Source organism: Chinchilla lanigera, unplaced genomic scaffold (genome assembly GCF_000276665.1).
Source record: "Chinchilla lanigera isolate Chin_1 unplaced genomic scaffold, ChiLan1.0 scaffold00121, whole genome shotgun sequence".
Taxonomy (NCBI): domain Eukaryota; kingdom Metazoa; phylum Chordata; class Mammalia; order Rodentia; family Chinchillidae; genus Chinchilla; species Chinchilla lanigera.
The window spans coordinates 920,169-941,874 of record NW_004955522.1 but is presented as its reverse complement, the minus strand read 5'-3'; the positions used below and the strand labels follow the sequence as shown (position 1 = coordinate 941,874).

The window sequence follows — 21,706 nt, the reverse complement described above, 5'->3', positions numbered from 1 at the left end:
CTCCCTTTCTTTCTTCCTTTGAGACAGGGTCTTGCTTTGTAGCGTAGGCTGCCCTTGAACTCACTATGTAGCCCAAACTGGCCTTGAACTCACTATGTAGCCCAGGCTGTTCTTGAACTCACATTGATCCTCCTGCCTCAGCCTCCTGAGTGCTGGGATTACAGGCCTGCACCACACACTCTGCTCTTCCCTACAGGTTCTTATTCCTAGTGGAAAATCACCCCGGAAAATGCATTTCTAAGGATGCTTCTAAGTGATCCTGGATGTAAAGACAGAAGACCCTGATTTAAGAGCTCCAAAGGGAGCTATTTAATGTTGAGAAGAAATGGCCACCTCCTCTAATACTTGGTGATGGGGCAGCCCCAGAAAGGAGAGGAAAGAATGCCTACTGAGGACCAGGGGTTACCATTCCTGGTAGCATGAGAACCAGGAATTTATTTTCTGGTCTTGGGAGCTGACAATGGGGGCAAGTAGTCCAGGAGAGCCTCGAGTGACATTGAATGCACTGCTTTGTAATCAGTGGCTGATGTGGACAGATTCCAGGTTCATCAGTCCCTAAGACCTTGGGAGTCTGGGTCACCAGCTCTGGAGAGTGCTGATCCTGGCCAGGCATCTCGTTGAGTATTGGAGATACAGCGAAGAGATAGCTGGCCTTGCCCTCAAGGGACTCGGTATCCGGTAGTCCACCCAAGAATCCCCAGGCACTGATTCAGCACTTCAGGTACACGGGCCACAGCTCAGGGCCAGTGACACAGTGGGACCCAAGCATTTACCACTAGACTTCTGAGTAATTTTGCTGAGCCTTCACTTTGAAGAGGGGAAAACAGCACCTACATCATTATAGGAAAAAGTACTTCTGGAATTGCCAGTGGGTTACCACATGTAAAGGTTAGAAATTTCTTTCTGGATGTTCTGATTGAGATTTCTTGTTCAACTTCATGGTGTAACAATAACACAGACCCATGCTTGCGTATCAAGATGCCTTAAATCTCTTTGAGTATCCATCAGCCGGGTCAGCCAAACACAGGCCTTGGGTATGGGAGAGCATCATTCACACATTTATGGCACTGTTGGTTCTCATCATGGGCAAAGATTATGTTTGACTCCTTTACTGTGGCGTTGCCTTTGTGTGATAGAGCAATCAAGGAGGCTTAATTACCAGTGATAATGATGCTGGAAAGTTTCTAATCTAAATGAAGGCTAGCCTACAGGGCACATCCTGGAGTAAGAGTGTCTCACAATAAGAAACAGCCCGCTCTCAATTAGCATGAACATTAGTTGTGAAGTTGACTTGAGATTTTCCAGTGCATATGAGTAGCTCTGTGTCTGCGGGAGAAACAGACTCTGCTCTATAGGGAATTCACCTTCTGTGGCCTCACTGTAGCCTTGGCTCTAAGGAAGGGTAGAAGAAATAAATAGAAAGGAGACATCACAAATTGCAATATTGAAAATGTACTTTTGAGAAAAACTGCAGCTTCTGCACACAAAAGTACTAAAGCTTTTTTTTCTCTTGCAGGAACAATTCTAAAGGGCCTTAGAGACAATGAACCTACAAGTGGGACCCTAGGTCTTTCACCTATAAATTGTACTAGCCCCAAATAATTCCCATCCTCAGTGTATACATCCTAGATAACCCATCTTAGGGACAACTCCGAATCCCCAGACGTATACCCAGCTTCAGGCCACAAGCCCCTAGCTCCCTCTGGGCTACATAGTGAGTTCAAGGCCAGCTTGGGCTACATAGTGAGTTCAAGGGCAGCCTGCACTACAAAGTGAGACCCTGTCTCAAAGAAAGAAAGAGAGAGAGAGACAGACAGAGACAGAGAAACAGACAGAGAAAGAAAGAAAATAGACCTACACTCTGTTTCTCTGAGTGCATATTTTAAAAATTCTGCCTAGTAAATCTCTATTCCTCTTACTGATGCATCCTGAAAGTTCCTCTTCTGTGACCTGAAGTCAGCAAATCTGCAACCATGGACGGGGTGAGTCAAGTTTCTCTGCTGTGGGGGCCTTTAGAGACCCTGTCTAGGAATAGGTCCACCTATCAGAAACTTGTAACTCTACCCAAAGTTAAATTCATTGGCCTTCATAGCCAGTGAGGGGAGGTAGTAACCCATGTATGTCCGTAAATCCAGGCGTCATTGCTTAGCTACCATGGAGCTTCATTGTGAGCACACTCTGCCGTCACAGTAGTGAGCTCGCCATCTGTGCTCTGAGGAATCGCCCCATGATGTGCAACCACTCCTGGTGTAACTGTGACAGTGAGCAGCACCACATGGGCAGACAGACAGTTGGATAGACTTTTTAGGAAAGGACACCACCGGATTGCTGCTAGTCTCTGGGTTCACATTTGTTCTGTAGCTGATTGTCTCAGAATAGGCACGAATGAGTCTTACTAGGGAAAGACACCAGCGGTCAATGTTTGAAGTCTTCAGAGGAAATCCAGATATGCATGTAAATTGTCCTGGTGTCACCTAAAAGATGTGATGGTGTAGGTAATGTTTTAGCCTAAAATTCCAATGTAACAGTGCAATGGTAGACATGCTATACATCTGTGCTAGTACGCCAGCCACTAGCCACACACAGCTTCTGAGCACTGGAAATGGAGCCGGTGTGACTGAGCAACTAAATTTTGTTCATGGTTAATTAAAATTTAAATAGCCATGTATGGCTATTGACTCCCATAGTAGGGCAACCTAAGGATGGTCATTTCTAAACTTCCTATCCTTGAGCCCTCTGACAAACAGGATATGAGTCCTCCACAAAGAGCATCAAATCTGTCAGTTTATACTTAGGCTTTGGGGAAAATTCCTAAAGGTGTCTACTTAGGGTATTTTGGAAGGGATAGAGATCTGAGGCCAGCCTCTTTTTTTTTTTTTTTTAAACAAACAAAAGTTTAAATTCAGATCTCCTCCCCCAGCATCACCAAGGTTCCCTGTTCCTTTCCATTCTCTATCAGATCACTGAGAGATTTGGAATTTAAAATAAGTCTTTTGGTTGAGCCAAAACCAAGTAGCTATTAGCAGCACATGTATTCCTCCTGCTTACTGCACGCTAAGTGCTGGTGAGGAATATGTTGGATGTAAGGATTAGGTGTCATACCAGTGCTGAAAGAGCTCATATTCTGGCACGAAAAATTCAGTGCTTCCCAAAATGTGTTTCAAGCAACCTAGACCTGCGGAATAACTCGTGGGAGATCATAGTGATCAAGTCTATTGGGGCAAGGGACATTTGATAGTTCCTCTTGTGGATATGTAATCTGTATTCACATGAAAAGTCCAAAAAATCCAGCTGTAAAGGAACCATCTTGACTTTGGCTGCCCCAACTTTCCTCTGATGGTTGGCCACAGACTTCTTTTCATCTCCATGATGTCCTTGGTCTGCACTGGTGGAGAGTACAGGTGCACAAGGCCCTCTGGATGGAACTACCTAGGAGCCATGGATAGGGACACTGGGGAAGGATGACTTGTTACCTCCCAGGATAAAGGAGAATTTCATAGAGAAGCCTGATGCTGCTACCCAAAACAGTAACTACAATCCAGATGGTCCCTGACTTAACCATGGTTTGATTTACTATGTTTTGTTTTTATGGTGGCAGAAAAGTTATGTGCATTCAGGAGAAAGCAGACTCTGAATTCTGATCTTCTGCGGGGCCTGTGATAACAGGTAAGTTGCTGTCACTGCTAGGCAGAGGCAGTGAGCCACAGTTCTCTATCCTTTACACCGCCAAAGTACACAACTTATTCTTTACAGCGGACTGTGTTGTGAGCCCATGGTGCTCGGTAAGTCAGGAGTATTAAATACACTTTTGACTTACGATAATTTCAATAAATGATGAGTTACCAGGCTAGAATTCCATCATAAGTCAAGTGGAGTAAATCAGACACACATGTAAATATCATATTGTCTCTCTGGTGTGAGAAACTGAAAGTGTAAATAAGAACCAAAATGTACAATAGATATTGTGAAATAGGAAGAAATTGTTCAAAAAGAAAGGGAAACTAGGGAGGAGGGAGGAGGAAAGGAAGAGGAAAAATGAGAAAAGAAGGATAAAATGGAAACAAAGCTTTGTAAATAATTAGGAGAGGAAGAGGGGTTGAAGGGAGGGGAATGAAAAAATAAGAGGACCCGGGCTGGGGATTTAACTCAGCGGCAAAAGTGCCTGCCTGGCAAGCACAAGGTCGTAAGTTCGGTTCCTGGTACCGGAGAAAAACAAACAACAAAAACAAAAAAAAATAAGAGGACCCAAGATACATTATGTACACGTACAAATTCCTTATGGTGTATATGATCATTATGTATATCTAAATTGTAACTGTAAACTTGATAATAAAAACAAATTTGTGCATATGACTGAAAAAATGTCAAGGAGTATCTGTGCTGCTATTTCTTTTTCTTTCACTTGTGTTATTTTTCCTCCAAGCACTCATTACTGGATAATGTACTACCTACTTCATTTTCCTTCATCTTCTGCTTCCCCTCAGCAAAATCACACTGTCTCTTTTGCCCAGTGTCGCCCCAGCCCTCAGGTGGTCAAACATAATTGTTAACTGAATACTGAAGCGAAGAAACATTTCAAGTGGGCTTTAAGCAGGAAGAGTTTTCACGGCCCAAAGTGAGAGTGATCGTCTTCAGAAGAAGGGCAGGCATAGAAGAATAAAAGCCCTTGGTGAGTCATGCAGAAGCTGGATTTGGTTGAAGAATGGGTGGGGGATAATACGACAAGGGAAGGGTAAAGGCAGAGCTGGGGAAGATAGCAGAGTGGACACAAGTTACTGGAGTAAGTCAAAGATGGGTGAGTTAGTGGTGGCACCTTGGGGTCTCTGAAGGATGCTGAGTTCTCTGTGTGGGAAGTGGGCTATGTTCCATTTGCTGGAATCTGGCCAGGTTACAAGTCCACAAATATCAAGCATATCAGCACATACATATTCATACACATAGGATCTATGCATGGCCTCTGGCTTTATGAACTTTTGCACGACTGCGCGTACAAAATGAACCTGTTTCAATGCCATCAACATGGAACCAAAACATAGCGCATGAAGCAGATGCTTAGCCAGAGGCTCTCAAAGGACGCTGTCCTTACAGACAAACATTGGCAGGATGTTCAGTGGGGGGCTGAGTCATCTTTCTGGGAAAGAGCTCTGGTTGTCTGATTGGATTTCCTTCCAACTTCGTCATCCAGAGCACAGATATGCTTCAGAGGCAGAGATGAAAAGCAGAACATATTTCTGTGAATGTTATTTGTCTTTCTATATAGTTCAAAGTAACATTTTGTTCCCCAAATAGATGCTGGGCAGCAACTAGGCCAATTTGTTTACCCCTACAGGAAATGAGATTATTTATACTTTCTAAAAGGTGAGTCCTCCTCCAACCTTGCCGAGCAGATAAATGGAAGTCCTATTTCACGCAGGTAGAAATGTGTTTCTGATAGCATCCTTTTCTGCCAGGGAAGCCCTAGGGTTGCTAGTTTTCCTTCCCTCAACCCTCAGCAAAAGTCGCCTCATGCCACATTCCTGGCGCTAAATGAAAGATAAGAATAATAACACCACCCCACCACAGGCAGTAACTTGTGCTTGAGGATCTGTGTCGTAGGCATCACAGGACATTGTGTGCATTGCTTTTATACGGCTGGGTTTATTTAATCCTCATAACTACCCTTGGAGGTAGCTTTTATTGTTTGTTATTTATTTTTGCAGATGAACATGCAGAGGCAAAGAACTGAGAACCAACTCTTCGAATGAAAACCATTTCCCTCCCATGTCAGTATCCATTCTAAGATATGTGTGCCTTATTCAGCATGCTTTATACTTTTTAATAACTACTTTTGTAAGTATGTTAGACAGGTAATTAATATGCTGTTGGGAATGGGTCTGTAACGTCCCTTGGTTCTTGGTATCCTGAACAAAATTTTGAGTGGGACACAAAAGTGGAAGTGAAAGCACTGGATTATTAGCAAGCACACATTCATCAGCACGGGAGTGGGCCAGAGGAAAGAGCACATGACCCCAAAGAAGCCAGGTGTCAGAGCCTATATGTAGTTTTTACAGGGAGGGAGCAGCTCTTTGAACTGGAGGGGCAACTCACTCCAATCAGGGACAAATCTTCTCCTTTCTGTTGAGGAGAATGTTGTCCCTATATCGACCTTTGAGGAACTGTCATGGTGTCCAAAGTCCAAAGAAGGTTAAGAAACAAAGGCCTCATTTTAGCATACATCTATAATCATATATTAGGTTTCAGACTCAAAGACATGCTGCCTGTATTTCTAGAACAAGTCATACAGCATTTTTGGCTGCCATAGCCTACAGCCCAGTGATGTTAGGAAAGAAAATATTCTTTAAAGAGCCTCCTGTCGAGGTATGGGGCCAGGTTTAAATGAAGAACTTTACTTTCATACATTTCTTTCATGACTTTCTTACATAATTAAAGCCCTTGAGGCAACAGTGACCATCTAAAAGGAAAGGAAGACATTTTGCAATGTTAAAGTATCTTCTAAATGAAATGTTAATGAACATCATGATTAACCTATGTTTCTGGACCCCAGGAGTAACTCTTGTGTGCATAAAAAGATATCCAGATTCACACTTCATGACACTACCCACCTTCTTGTTTGAAGACGTAACTTTATATCTACTTTACAACAAACTTTACCTGTAATTCTGTATGACTGCCTATGTATCTGAATGAATTCTTTTATCAAGGGCACAAAAGAACGAAGGACCATGGGATGAGGGGTCCATTTCTCACTGCATGGGGATCCAGCTTCCAGGTGACAAGTATCCATTGTATTGTTGCGTGTGTGTGTGTTTGTGTGTGTGTGTGTGTGTGTGTGTGTAGATGACTTCAGAATCCTTATTGCAATATATAGTGTACCTATTTTAAAAAGTGGTTGAAAGTGATTTACCAGATATTGAAAGTAAAACAGATGTGGAAAAGACTCATGCAAGTGGGAAGGGAATAGAAATAGTGCCAGAACCTGAGAAAAAAAAATGGTAGGACATATGCGGTGTGTTAGTTTCTCTGAAATTCCAGGTAGCCCAGGAAGGAAAGAAGAATCCTTCTTTTTTCCATTCCAAGTCTGCAAACTGCTAAATATTTCCTCCATGTATTTTCCTTGTGTGTCCAAAGATGATTGCTTTTCTAGCTTTTCTCTCTAGGACAGAAGAGATGGTGACAATGGGTCAGCATTGAGGTCTTAAGCCTACGGTAACCCTTGGGGTGGGGCGATCTGTGTGTGTGTTTTACTAATAATATATGCAGGGAATGGAGCTCACAGAGTCTGTACTGCCTAAACTTCTGCACCCAAGGCAGGTCACTGAGGAAGGATTTGAAGAGATTTCCATCCATCCTTGGTCAATAGGGTTTTCATTACCTAGGAAGTCCACAGAAAGACAATATATAGCCAGAGGGAACTCCAAAGGAATGAGAAGAACTGGCATTGCTACCGAGGAGTACTCTGCAGGGGTTGGCCCTGAGTACTCCTGAACCAGATGGAGCTGTGTTTAGATCCTGCCCCAGATCTTACCTGTAGATTAAACTGGCTGATTAAATAATAGAACCAACTCATTAGGCTATTTTAGTACCAGCTAAGATGATATACATAAGCAAAATGGTATAATCACTACCAGGTACATAATAAATATTCCATGAATAGCAATTTAAGATACATGCTGATTAATAGAAATCTTATAAATTCATCTTTATACCTTATTATTAAGGTTATGGAGATTCAAAGGCAACATATTTCACTTGCATGTGAAAATAATAATATTGCTCCTTAACTTCTTGTTTTCTTCCTGGACATATAGAAGATGACTCTACCTTGCTTCCCTTGCAGCTATGCAAGGAAGGTAGAACAATAAGACTTGTTCTGTCCAATGAAAAGTGAGGCTGGGAGAGTGAAAGACCTCTTCAGGAGCGTCTTTTCTTTCCTGCCATAGTATCCTAAAGTTGCAGATTGAGGATACTGTGTTCCAAGTTGATTGAGCTCATTTAGCTCTCTCATGAACATCTAAGTGGAACAAAACACTTCTTCTCATGATGGTCAACTCCCCAGTCACTCACACACACAGTGATGGACAAGTAATATGAGCCTGAAATGAAAATAAACCACTGATAATTCCTCTTTATGTATTTATTGCTTAGCCCATTCTGTCTTGACTAACATTGCAATTTAGTCAACAGATTCCTGGTATCCAGAGGCAAATTTGATGTAATGGAAACAAATATCTCAATTCCTATTGAAATTAAAGTTAGGGCTCATGAAATTATGATAATAACCTTGCCAGCAATATTATTGAGAAATTATAACCTTCCATCTAATAAACACAGAGATCATGTTAATTGAACAGTGAAGTGTTTCTGTATAATGGTACATGTTCAGCAGATTTGATTTTTATTATGTTACATTTAGATTTTAGAAGTGTTTATTGGAGTTAAGTTTGTGTCTTACTACAGAGCTATCAAATAGTAAGCATACAGTGTACATATCTCATATATTTGACAACTTTATAGCTTAAACTAAAGATAAATCTGGTTCAGGGCTCTAGAACCTGAATTTCTAACAAACCCACAGGTAATTCTGGTGCTGTAGCTCAGGGGCCACAGTTCAAGGACCCCTGCTAAGAGATGCATTTGTCCAAGTGTGGTCTCTGGATCAAGGGCCTCAGCATCAGCTGGGAGCTCAGGGACGTGTAGAATCTCAGGCCTCCATCCCAACCTATTGAGCCAGAACCTGCCCTTTACTAGGAGTCCTAGATGAGTTGCACTTACAGGGAGGTCAGGGAAACATCTCACTGGAGGAAACAAATGTATTTTCCAACACAGTGAGCTTTGGAGACCTTAGCTGTGACAGATGGCTCAGTTTCCCTACTGCCTACCATGGTCAACCACTACTCCCTTATGTTTTATGATCATGCTACATGGGTTTTCCTGCTTTTCTAATCTCCAGGTGGAAGTGAACACTCTGACCTCACTGCCCATTGTGAGTGACCCTTCGGCACGGGTCCTGTGGTAGAAGCCACAATGCCTCCAAGGCGCACTGCGCAGTGTAGTGTGAACCAGCTCTGAGTCCAGTGCTAGCATCACTTCTTCATTTCTTTATGACTTTGAATGAGATAATCTAAGTCTCCTCAAATGAGCCTAGTGCAGGACCTACTATACCTCCTACTACTTTGTTCATGTGTATAAAATTCTTAGAACATAAGCCATGTACGGTGGCCCATGCCTACAGTCCCAGCATTCAGGAGGTTGAGGCAGGAGGATCTCAAGTTCAAGCTCAGCTCATGCTACTAAGTGAGTATAAGACTAGCCAGGACTATATACTGAGGCCCTACGTCAAGAAAGCACAAAACAACCAAACAAAATAAAAAAACACTCCAAATGAGTAACAAAAAATTTCTTAGAACAGTTTTGGGTAGGTGTTGGGAGCAGCTGAAGCTGGAAAGTAATTACTCATGTAGGACGAAGCCAGCCTGTGGGGCTCCTTGAAGTATGTAAACACTCCGTTGTAGCTTTTTAACTGATTGTTGGGCAGAGACGCTGAAATTAATCACCCTCTCCAGGGTATAAAATAAATGCTCTACTGTTCTTGGGTAATTCCCCTTCTCTGCTCAGAAGAGGGAGGACCTCCACCTCACCCCAGCTTTTTGTCTCTTGTCTAGTTGTTCCTCATTCTCACGGCCGATCCTTCCTGGGGTACAGCAGGAACCTAACGGATCCTTACAGGTAGGCAGTAAGTATTCCTTAAAAATAATCATGCTCTTTTAAGACATTCAAGCCTCAGCTAATCTCATGACTGCTCATGGGTGTGTCTACACAGAGAGCAGGAGCTGTGCTACCCTCCCCGCTCCTGCAAGCTAATTCTCCACCACACAGCAAAAGTCAAGGTGCTGCCTGAATCTCGGTGGCACAGCAGCATTAGAGGAGGCATCCGAGCTGCGACAGCCAGGAGAGACAGCCAGGTATCAAGGGAGATGGCAAGCCCTGTGGTGGCTGCCTCAAGTTCCCTCCAAGGGCGAGCAGACTATGTTGGGTGGGTCCTGGAGCTCACTGCTCACTAAGGCTGCCGTGGCTCCTCTCAACTTTCCCCTCTCCACTGCCACCTCCTCCACCGTCTAATACTTGGTCACCTACAGATGAGAGGGAGAGGGGTGGAGGGGTGAAGGGATGGAAGCAAGCCAGACAGTTAGGGAGGCTCTGCAGAGGCACCACAGACATCCAACTGTCACTTTATTTAGACTCAAAGAATTGCCTGCCTGGTTCACTGCAGGACCTAACCAAGTCCCTGCTTGACCAAATTTAGTCAGGCTCCTCTTCTCCCCCAGGCCTTGCCTTCGGATCCATCCCTGTCTTTGGCACACTCAGCCATTCTAGCAGGAATCCCCACCCTTCAAAGTTTTCTACCCACCATCCCTGACTGCTCAGCCACCAGGGCTCCCTGTTGACTTGGCCGAATCTGGAGAGGAGCCTGCTTTCTCTTCCCTGTAGCAGCGGCTGAACACAGTCTTAGATTTGTGAAACAATCCCCAGCGCTGACCTGTAACCTCCGAACTCTGGGAGGCCAAGGCGGGGGGAATCACAAGTTTGAACCCAGACTGAACAACTTAGTGGCTTAGCAAGACCCTGTCTCAAAACCAAAAATAAAATTAGGGCTAGGAGTATAGATCAGTGTGAAGGTCCTGAGTTGGATCCCTAGGAATAAAAATAATAATAATAATAATCCCGGACATAAGCACAAGACAGCTGCTGTAACTTTGTGTCATACAGGTGCTGCCCATCACCCATGTTTAGGTCTGACACAAACTCTGCGAGCTCTGGCGCCCTGCCACCTTTGGCCTGGTTAAAACATGCAGTGCTTTGCTATACAGATGCTTGCTCTCTACCTCCCTGACCCAAACCCAAGGGCGCCCCAGCTGTTGCCTATGATAAAACCTAGTGGTCTACACCAGTATCATGTAGGCGGGTCCCTGTGTGTGTGTGTGTTTTTCTTATACCAGGCAATCTGCCACCCCAGGGGGAAGCTGGAAGCATAAGCCTTGAAAGGGCACTGTTCACAGAGCTCCATTCACCGGTCTCCTGTTTCCCTACCTACTCACTAGCCAAGCTCACTGCAGCTTGCAGACTTCCTGTAGCTTCCTGCTGGCAACCCTGGCTCTCTGGTTCTGTAAGTGATCCACGTCCTGCTTCCTGCAGTTTAGGTTCATCTGCTTACTGTCTGACTGATGGACTCACCTGAGCAAAGCTCTCCGTCAGGTGCCTTCTAGACCCCAGGCCCTCTATCTATCTCTAGACCTTCTGTCTTCTAGACCTGTGTATCTTCTATCTCTAGACCTTCTATCCTACCTTGTGGTCGCCCTCCAGAGAAAAGCTTCACAACTGAGTGGGAGGAAATCGGGACAGTGGCTGTGATAGTATGACGTGGGAACAAAGGCAACATAGATAGTGTGGTGTCTGGGTTTGGGAACGCTGCCCTTTCGTAGCCGTGTGACTCTGGGCAGGATTACGTAACCTCTGTGAATTGCAGTTTCCCCACTTGGAAAATGGATATGCTTACCTTGAGGGTTTTTTTTTTTTTTTTTTTTTTTTTGAGGATTAAATGAAATAATGAATGGAATGCATATGGCATGGAGCCTGGCACCAATTTAAAAGGAAAATCATGGTTTTCAAGTTATATGTGAATTTATATTTTGCCTATTACTTATTAGCTGCGCCATCTCAGGCAAATTGTGTCTACTCTTTGAACTGGTTTCCTTTATTTATCTTTTTTTGTTTAATAGAATGATTTATGCCAAGTCCCAGGTGTACTGAGGAATAACAGAGGTGGTCCATAAAGTAGACAGTTGTATATTCAGTCTCATTCACAAATATAAGCTGAGTGCAAGCTTCACATGGGACACTGTAGGTCCAGTGACCAAACAGACTCTTCTTTGCCCCCACTCGGCTGACATCCTTATGGTGGAGACTCGTGAGAGACCGTCACAGGAACAGGTGCTAACTTGACTTGTCTTAGAAGGGAAAAGCAATACAGTGAGCTGTAACAGCGCAGCAGGAGGTGGCTGCACAGGTGTCTTGTCACCAGTTTGGATGGAGAGGTTCACTTGTGACTCAGGCAGCCCAAACAAGAGACCCAGGTAACCCAAAGAAGAGAAGAGAATCACAGTAATATCTGAATGTGCCTTTGTCCTCAGCTGCTCAGGCCTGTAGCCCGCCCAGGCTCCCAGCAATCCCCGGCTACTTAGTCTGCACTTATACCAAAGCACACAATAGTGGCCATGTGCCAGGAACGACCTCAGCTGCATATGTCATTTACCCTGGCCAGCTCTGAACTTGGCTGTATCAGTCATTTATACTGAGCCCGACCGGATGTGCTTGCACCGAAATCTTGCTGACTTGGACTTAATAGCCACCAGAAATGACCCCCTGACCACACACACATATATACCCTAAACAAAAGTATAGCCATCTTGTGCTTTCATGTTTCCCTGCAATAGCTGGTAGATTCTAAGAAAGGAGAATTTAAACCGAATTTTCTGGGTGAAGGCGGGGGATAGCCCAAGTGAAGCTGAGGACCTGAGAGAGGACAGGCAGATGCAGGCATGGAGGGGTCAGGGAGCAGGGCAGGGCCAATGTTTGCAAGGATTCTATGACCTCACGAGGAATTTGGGATTCAATTTCCATTGTAAAGTAAGCATCAAAAAACTTCCCCTGAAAACCTTTCCTTAAACTAATTTTGCCACATTTTTGAAAGCTGTTTAAGATGCAGCTGCTGCCACGAAGCTCTGTGTTTTGTGAATTTCTTCTGTCTTGCTAACAGCTGTGGGTTCCTTAAAGAACTCTGTTTACCTAATTGGGTTAGGCTGGTGCCCAGACAAATGGGCTTTGATATGATAAATGGTCCATGAAAGTAAAAAGGAGAGGCATAAGCCACTAATTTCCATTCTATCCAGGAATAAAGAAAAAAGGTTGCCCACTGCGTAAAACCCCGGATGGCAAACAGGTCTCTGATTGCCGGCCTGCTGGGAGAGAATGCTGTCAGCGGGACCTGCCCAAGTGGTAATAATTTGCAATTATGTACCAGCCATTCTCCTAGGACACACAAACACTTTGTAGATATTTCCCTAAACACCAAGAGGTAGAGATGCTGGGCTGCGATCATTTTGCAATTAAAAAGTCATCTTAGAAGAACTGCTTTAATATTCTTCCTCATGGCGCAGGATTGTAGAGTTTCTCAGGACCTCTCTTGGTGTGGCTTGTCTCTACACTGGCTTGCTACATGGCAGACAGTCTGAAACAGCTGTTTTGGTTTCCTGTTGTGTTAGGACAAATGCCATTTCACCCTGGCTTCCTCCAGAACCAGTGGTGCATTTTGGAGCCCTGAAGGTCAAGGGAAATAATGGCAATCAGCTCCATGTTCAAGTCTCTTGGAGTATCCCAACATCCTTGGCTGAAGAGTGAGTAAATCTTGCTGATGGCCCGCTGCGCCCAGGATCCCGTTTTCCTGTCTCAAGAGTCTTCCCAGGGCTGAGAAAGCCAAGTGTCTGTGCTGGAGTCACGGTAAGGGCCTTCTGGGGACCTCCGGAAAATGTGAGCTCTAATCTTGGTTTCCAAAGCCGTTGAACCCACCTGAGTTTGGGAAAACCATTTCACCTCTATGGAGCTTTTTCTCCTCTTCCTCTGAGATGTCTATCCTCTGTCAAAACCTAAGTAAAAGCAGTCCATAAAGAGATATACACATGTGGGGAGAGATTGTGATGTTATTTGGGGCCGAAATCAGATCTTTTGACCTCTTTTCTGTACTGACTCAGACAGAAGCATTGCCCATGGTCCTTATCTTCCCTCCAACCCCCATAATTGTGGGAATAAGTTGACAAGTTGCCCAGGCTGGGCTTGAATTTGTGATCCTCCTACCTCGCTCTCCCAGAGTGCTGGAAATATAGGTGTGCACCACCATGCCCAGTTACAAAGTAGGTTTTTCTTAAGTGTTTCAGGCTCTGGGAAGGATGTCTTGGGAAGGGTGCCAGAGGTCATGATGCACAGTGCACACCCTCCCGGTTTCTCAGCCCTGCAGTTAGCATTTGTCAGCCCTCCTTGGACTTCAAACAGAAGTGGTCCGTGTCACTTCCGGGTTAAAGCACAGAGCCGTCCAGCCACCTCCTCCCAGGGCTGTATTTCTGAAAAGGCTGTAAGTTGCACGTGGCAACAGATAGCAAAGTCTTCATTATCTCAGCCTCCTGTGGACACGCAGGGCTAACTTCACTAGAGCAGCTTAACTAGCAAAAATGTATCTTGTAGTTCTGGAGGTGAGCAGTCCAAGTCCAAGACCCAGGCGCTGGCTGGCTTGGTTCCTCCCGATGACTGTGTGGAAGAAACTTCTCTCCTAGCTTCTTGTGGTTTGCTGTCAACATTTGGCTTATAGAAACTTCACCCTAACCTCTGCGTTCATCTGCATAGGGCATCTCTCTGTATGCATCCATCTTGAACCCTTCCCTTTGCAAGGACATTGGTCTTATTGGGATAGGGGCCACCCTAGTCCAGTTGGCACCATCTTAATTAATGGCATCTGCAATGACTTCATATGCAAATAAGGTCACATTCTGAGTTACTTGGGATTAGGGCTTCAGTATGTGAGCTTTGGAAGGGCACAATTCAACTCACCCCAGACAGTGTTAACCCACACTGCACATGTGGTATGAGTGAAAAACACTTTTGCTCTAAGCATCTGACTTTGGGGGTTTGTTTGTAAGATTTGAATGATCACCACTGATCTAATTCACATGAGAGTTTTAAGTAATGTGACGGCATTAAGTCATCAGCTTTGTCAAAGGTGGGCGTCAAACTGACAGCAGCACTTCTTCCTGTAGCTGTGTTCTCCCAGATGTGAGCCCCTTGTCAGCTGGTGCAGATTTGTGCAGCTATAGCTATGTGCTTGGCTGCCCCAAGGACTGAGTAGTTCCTCAGTGACTCACCTTTAACTCTTTGCATTAGTCAGCTTTCTGATGCTGATATTGGAATGCTCTAGACTGGATAAATTATAGGGAAAAGACAGGAAATATTTCAGCTCACAGTTAAGTTAGTCCGAGGGCAGGTGGGGCGCATCTGGTGATGGCCTTGTTTGTTGCTGGTAGAGTTCCAAGGCAATACAGGGCATCAAGAGAGAGAGAGAGAGAGTGAGAGAGAGAGTGAGAGAGTCTGAGACTGACTCTCCCTCTTCTAAAAGCCACCAGTACTCAGTCATGGGGGTGACCTTTACCCTGATGGATTTGTGTATTCCGAATCACCTCCCAAAGGCGCAGCACTAAACACCATAGTCATATTTAATGTCCACCCTCCTACCCGCTAAGGTGGAGTAAACTGCAGTGTGACTTCAGGAGGGGACACTCCATATTCCTGCTGTAGCTTTTGCTCAGAAGCACCACAAGGGAATAAGATGAACAAAGCAAACCCTCTTCTTTGATGTAGTCAGTAGATAATACCTTTGTTAGCTTTAGTGAGTCACAGAAAGGTCTCTAAGATCTTGTCCAAGTAAAAAACCTACTGCTGGCAAATTTAAGAATCTGATGAGTGAAGGGGTCACTTGTCCAAGTTCACATTGTTTAATTTGAGGCAGAACTGGGATTGGGCCTGCTATTTTAAGTTTTAAGAGTGGTTTTGATACTGGCCAAATACACTGACTTTGAGCAGCTTAAATGTCAGCAATGGAAATTAGCCTAAGTAGAATTTCCATAAGACTGAATGTGGAAGAATTCTCTTGCTATAGTAAAAATGACGCACTTGAAATACAGCTAGTGTGAATCGAGGTAGGCTGTCAGTGTAAAACGCATAAAAATTTTTGAAGTCTTAAAAAATTTGTGATCTTGTTAATAATTACATGTTGAAATGATAGACACGAGGTGAAATAAAATGTACTGTTAAAATTTTTTTTGCTTTTAAATGTGTCAACTGGAAGATTTAAAGTAACACGCACAGCTTGCAACTGTAGTGCTTGCTATAGTTTGAGGGACAAGGGTGACCTAAGGATTGGTAAAATGAAGATTCCAAAGGCCTACAACAGACCAAGTGAATAGACTCTGGTTGTGAAGCTTGGGAATGTTAATTTTTAGTCCTGTGCAGAGAAAGATGGAGATCAGAACATGGCGTTGGTTAGCTGTAGGTGTTTAGTGGCTCCCCTGAGTTCCCCACTGTCTGCGCTGTTCCTCGTTGTCTTCCACAAACTGACTTGGGACATTCCTGGTCATTTACTGTAAGACAAATGTCAGCACTAATAAGAATGGATAAAGATTAGCACAAAATATTTTTTGGGAAAAAGGAACTATCTTTACTTCCTCCAGTACACTTTCCTATTTTTCTTGAAACAGAATCCTTTAAGTGTTTGATAGGTAATGTGGGTGACCATGAGGACGTAATCCAGGCTGCTTCATCAGGATGAAGTGGTGGTAGTAGCAGGGCTATCTTATCCTTTTGGCTATGGGAGTGCCTCGAACCAGCTTTCCAAATGTTCCCATCACCTTTGACCCTATTACAGCTCCATGAGGACTCCTGAGTGGTAATTATAATCAGAATTTCACCAAGTCTTTTCAAGGATGCTTTAAATTAAGACTTCACTGAAACCCTCTGAAGATTAGCCAAGATATTCTCCTTTGAACATCACAAAATTAAAAATGGGTGCATTTTTATTTACTTTAAAAAATGCAATCTAGGCTATGCTTCTGAGTGTTTTCTTAGCAGTAAACTGCAGACAAATTAAGTTTCATGTACTACATTTGATTTAGGGAGATATTTGTTCTGATCCATACACACTATTTATCATCCCCAGGAGTACCTGGGGAAACCCTTGCTTTGGGAGACTAGGATTTCTAGAGAAAATTCCACTTAAGAGAAACACTCTATTTTGTTCGTTTAGGTCACCAAACTATCCCTAATGTCATGGGAGCCTTGGCTATAAAACTGACAAGTGTGACTTGATTATAACATAAGCAGTCAATCCCAAGTGTTAATGTTGTGTTTGGCATGTTAAGAGTTTATATTTTCTATTGCTGTGCAAGCCATCACCACATACTTAGTGGTTTAAAATGATCTACATTATCATTGTGATTTCCAGGGTTAGGAGAGACGGCATGGCCCTCTGGCTCTCTGCTTAGAGCCCAGAAGTCTGTGATCATTAGCTGGAGATGGGCTCCTCCGCTAGCTCAGTCCTGGCACAGAGGGTTGAAGGTCTTCATTTTCATGGGAGCTGGTGGCAGAGGTTGCTTTGAGCTGCTAGAGGTGTCCCCCTTACAACACAGCTCCACCTTTGAGCCAGCAAGATCACACCAGTGATCCTTCACCTTCCTACTGTGGCTCACTGGAGTAAAGCATCTGGGACTTGGGACAATCTCTTCTGTTTAATTTGAAACCCACTGATTAGTAAGCTGGTCACTGGTGTGCTAGTCCACATCTCTCACCATGAAGAGGGGTGATAAAATGTATTCACTGATGGGTGCAAGGATTTTTGAACTCTAGCTACCATAGTCTGTCCTCTTGACCTAGACAAGTAACTCTAACTCCTTCCCATGGTTCCCAAGAATCTGTAAGGGAACCTCGTTGGTCTCTCATTGTACCTTGGAGAGAAATGGTGGTTGGTATGAGAAAAATAAAGACAAGAGACAAGAGCTGGGGTCAGATGGAGTTACCTCTTGCCTGATAAGCATGAGGACTGACTTCAACAGTAGGGGCGTTTATTTTATACACTTGCAAAGTTAGTATCATGGGAGATAATGTTGCCTAGCGACTAATGACTGTGATTGTCCAGGCAGGATACTTTTTTCAATACTAAGCTAGCTTTACTGCCTGAGGCACTCTGGCTCTGTCCCGCCCTCACACACATGACCAATAACCAGCTCCAGCAGCTCCCAACAGAGTCTAATCCCATTATTACACCATTTTTACATCCAAGATCATGGTCCCAGATGTCATCATCTAAACCACAGTGATAACATCCAGTTCTCGTCACCAGCTTCACTATGCTCACAGCTTCCCTACAGCTGTGTGCAGAAGGAGCTGGGACCCTTGGGTGCTATCCTAGCAGGCCTATATCATAGCTCTTGTAGCTAGGGCATTCCTGCCTGTGATGCTCACATCTTGGAATATTAGAGGATTCTTGTTGTGCTTATGCAGCCAAACAAACACCCATCATCTTCATCTTCAGGTGATTGAATTTCCTGCTCCCTGCTCTCAAAGCTGTTTTGAAAGGATTAGAACCACACTGGCACCAGCCTTGTCAGGACTGGGGGTGACTGAGCCCGTAGCACGTGCACATGTCCAAGCTGTGGCTGTTGGACCTGCTGGACCCTGATGGAAAGTCTTGCCTTCCTCTCAGCAGGCAAGAGAAGACCTGATTTTACAGACATTTGGAAACTGGGGTATAACAACCACAAAATTTATCCCTTTCCTTCTATCAGTTTCTTCCCATCAGTCTCACCCAGAGGGTGAGAGATTCTACCTTTTATATTTCCTTTCTGCTAGGATCGCTCTCTTCTCTTTTACTCTGGACTTCTGTGAAAAGGAGAGGAAATCTTTAAGGTGTGTTTGCATTTTTCCCATTATGTTTGTGACTCCCGGTAAAAATCATTCATCTAAGGGAGAAAGGCCTATTTCACACTCTCCTGGCCTAGGAAAGACTCTTCCATCATGTTAATAAAGTCGCAGTTTAGATGTAATCAAGTGGAAAAATGCTTGATATTTTCTGATTCTACAATATATCATATGGATTTGTATACATGTGAAAATAATCTACGACATCAGTTTAATTTTGTTTGACTTTGAATAGTATGTACATAGATGTGTGTGTGTAGATTTAGAGATTAGAGTTTTCCCAATAGAGGAATACTATAAATCCTTCTAGAAACCTTGGAAAATAAAGGATCACTAAAAGTGAAAATAGAAGTAATTCCAAGCACCATCACACAGAAATAACTACAGTATTTATATATTTTTGTAACTTAAAAAATTTAAACACAAACACTTTAAAAGGATCTTTCCTATGTGCAAACTGAAGAGTATTCTAGCGTACACAGTTCTGCATCCAGCATGGTCATTAAACAGTATATATCATAAAGTTTCTTCAGGCTATATATTTTTTTTTTCAAAAAATTACTTGAAATTGTTAAAAGAAAGTTGCATTTTAGTGGGAGGAAGCTTGAGTTGGTTTGTGTTTACCAGTGAAAGCTGGGATTATGTTATTAAACTTACTTAACATAATGATAATAACAACAATGATAGTAATTACGAATTCTGAAAGAAATTACCCTTTCTCCTTACAGTAATTTAGTAGGAATCTTTCTGGGTGAATTGCTGCTGACTTTTTCAATGTGTTTATCATGGAATTTGCAGGGAGAGAGGGAATTTATACTCACTGGTATTTTCTGTGTGTGTTACCTGCGCAGCAGGGAGTTTGCATTGAAGGAGGATTTTCCAGTGTATGTGTCAGGGATTTGACTTTCGATTCTACTATTTGTAGCCTGTGTGACTTGGAGAAGGAGGCTTAATCTCTCTGTTTTTCATTGGTAAAATGTGTATAAAACCATGATTATCTCATAGGGTAGATGAAATGTAACCACATCAAACAGTATAGCTAAGTTCTAGGTAAAGCATCACAAATATCATCATTTTCATTTTTTACTTCTATCTCCTTGCTCTCCAGTACAGAAACCTATCAAAACCCGGAGATTTCATTGTCATATAGATCTTGTGTTATCTTCACCTAGCACAGTGTACTGGTTAAACTGGATTATTAACTTGATTGTTTTGAGAACAGACTAGGGAACTAGCAAAGCAAACTTCTGGGTCTGTCTGGGTGGGTCATGAGAACTTGACCTTGACCTATGTGACCTTGGGGACTGCCGTGATATATTGGTGCTCATCATTAATTGGTTCTAGGAAGGGTGACAGTACAAATTAAATAGTTGTGGGTAGAAAAGGTACCAAGTCACAAGACAACTGACACCAATAAGTTCTAACTTTCATATTGAATACCAAACAAAATTTTCAAGAGCCTCAATACCAAATTCAACAAGTTTCAAAGCAATTGAGAACCAATGGATGACTATATATCTGGCCTCTGGCTCTATTCCCTTGCTCTGTTTGTTTGCCTCCAGGAAGAGAACATCTTTGCTCCACCCACCTTTGTCCATGATAGTTCTACCTGGGAGCCAACTAACCATGGACGAACCCTCTGAAACCATAAGCCAGTTAGAGCTCTGCTCCTTTACATTGTGGGTGTCAGGTGTTTCATTACAGTGACACTTAGTGCTATATACTTAGTTGTGGTTGCTTAATAGATGTTTTCACTCATTTCAGATGTTTCACTGATTTCACTCATTCCCACTCTATCAATAGATGGTAAGTATCTTTACTCTAAAAATATTTCAGTTATTGCTGCAAGGAAAAGAACTACTTTGTACACAATAGTTGTAAAGTTACACTATTAAATCATGAAGTCATTGCTTAAATATATTGATTAATCTATTTTATCAAACTGGCATTTATACCTCTGATATGAGAGGCCTGAGCTGAATACTGGCAGGTTCCTGTGATGACCAGGAGCCCAAACCCTAACATATTTTTGTGTTTGTGATGTATTTGCATTTTGCCCTTTATTTCCTTCCTTCCTTCCTTCCTTCCTCTTTCTTTCTTGTACTAGAGATTGAACGCAGGACCACTTACATGTCAGACAAGTACTCTGCCACTGAGCTACATCTCAGACCTTTTTACCTCTTTTTTTCATTCTGAGAAAGGGTCTGGCTAAACTGCCCAAGGTGACTTCAAACCTGCAATCCTGCTGCCTCAGTCTCCTGAACAGGTGGCGGCAGGAGGATTATAGATGTGTGCCACCATACATAGCTACTCTTCTGTTTTTGTTTTTTTTTTTTAACACAAAGAAATTTCAGAAGGTTTTATCTACTTGATTTATCTACTCATTTTTGGCTGGTAAAGCTACAGTTTAGGAAGCAGCATTTTTCTGGTTTTACCAATTTTAGTAAAGTCTGAGTACAAAGGAAAAAATGAGTTGGAGGTTAAACATTCTATACAAATGTGGCTCGGGCATGTTTGTTGAGAGTGAATTTCTTAGCCTAATTGGACTTACTACTTCTTCCTTTTGTAGACATAAAGGAAGAGGATACTAGGTGGTACTGAGAAACAGTGCTGCCACGCAGTCTGGTATGGACCCACACCTGTGATCCCAGCCAGGTGTGGTGGAACACCTGTGATCCCAGAAGGCTGAGGCAAGAAGACCTCAAATTCAAGGCTACCTGAGCAATTTAGTGAAGACCTGACTCAGAATAAAAATATCTGGGTGCCGCCATCCCATCATGACTATTAGGCTGGTGCTGGCTGAGGCATGCTGGTGCCACTTCTACCCATTTCTCTCCCTCTGCCTCTATCCCTTCGTCTTTATTCTTATCTCCACTTTCCTTTTACTAAACACAAATGCACCCTAGCCAGGTGTGATGGTGGTGCACATTTGGAACCCTAGCTAGGCGAGAGGCTGAGGCAGGAGGATCTTGAGTTTAAAGCCAGCCTGGCCAATGTAATGAGACTTTATTTAAAAATAAGAATGAAGAAGGGCTGGGTGTAGTTCAGTGGTGGAGTACTTGCTTAGCACATGTGAAGCTCTGGGTTCAATCTCCAGCACTGCAGGGGAAAAAAGCATTCTCCCCAGCTCCATTCA

The 21,706-nt window shown here is 43.3% G+C and overlaps 2 long non-coding RNA genes across 2 annotated transcripts in view; both read left to right on the top strand.

Annotated features, from left to right (window-relative positions):
- LOC102024042 overlaps window positions 1–5,773 on the top strand; it is a 7,718-nt gene extending 1,945 nt beyond the window's left edge. The window contains exons 2-4 of the long non-coding RNA XR_001231896.1: window positions 3,599–3,666; window positions 4,512–4,669; window positions 5,700–5,773. This is a non-coding gene — a long non-coding RNA (uncharacterized LOC102024042). The remainder of the gene's footprint in view (window positions 1–3,598; window positions 3,667–4,511; window positions 4,670–5,699) is intronic.
- Window positions 5,774–13,337: 7,564 nt separating this feature from the next.
- On the top strand, window positions 13,338–21,205 carry LOC102023837. The gene is made up of 3 exons (XR_264612.1): window positions 13,338–13,554; window positions 20,335–20,376; window positions 21,140–21,205. It is a non-coding gene; the product is annotated as an uncharacterized LOC102023837 (long non-coding RNA).
- Window positions 21,206–21,706: the final 501 nt, after the last annotated feature.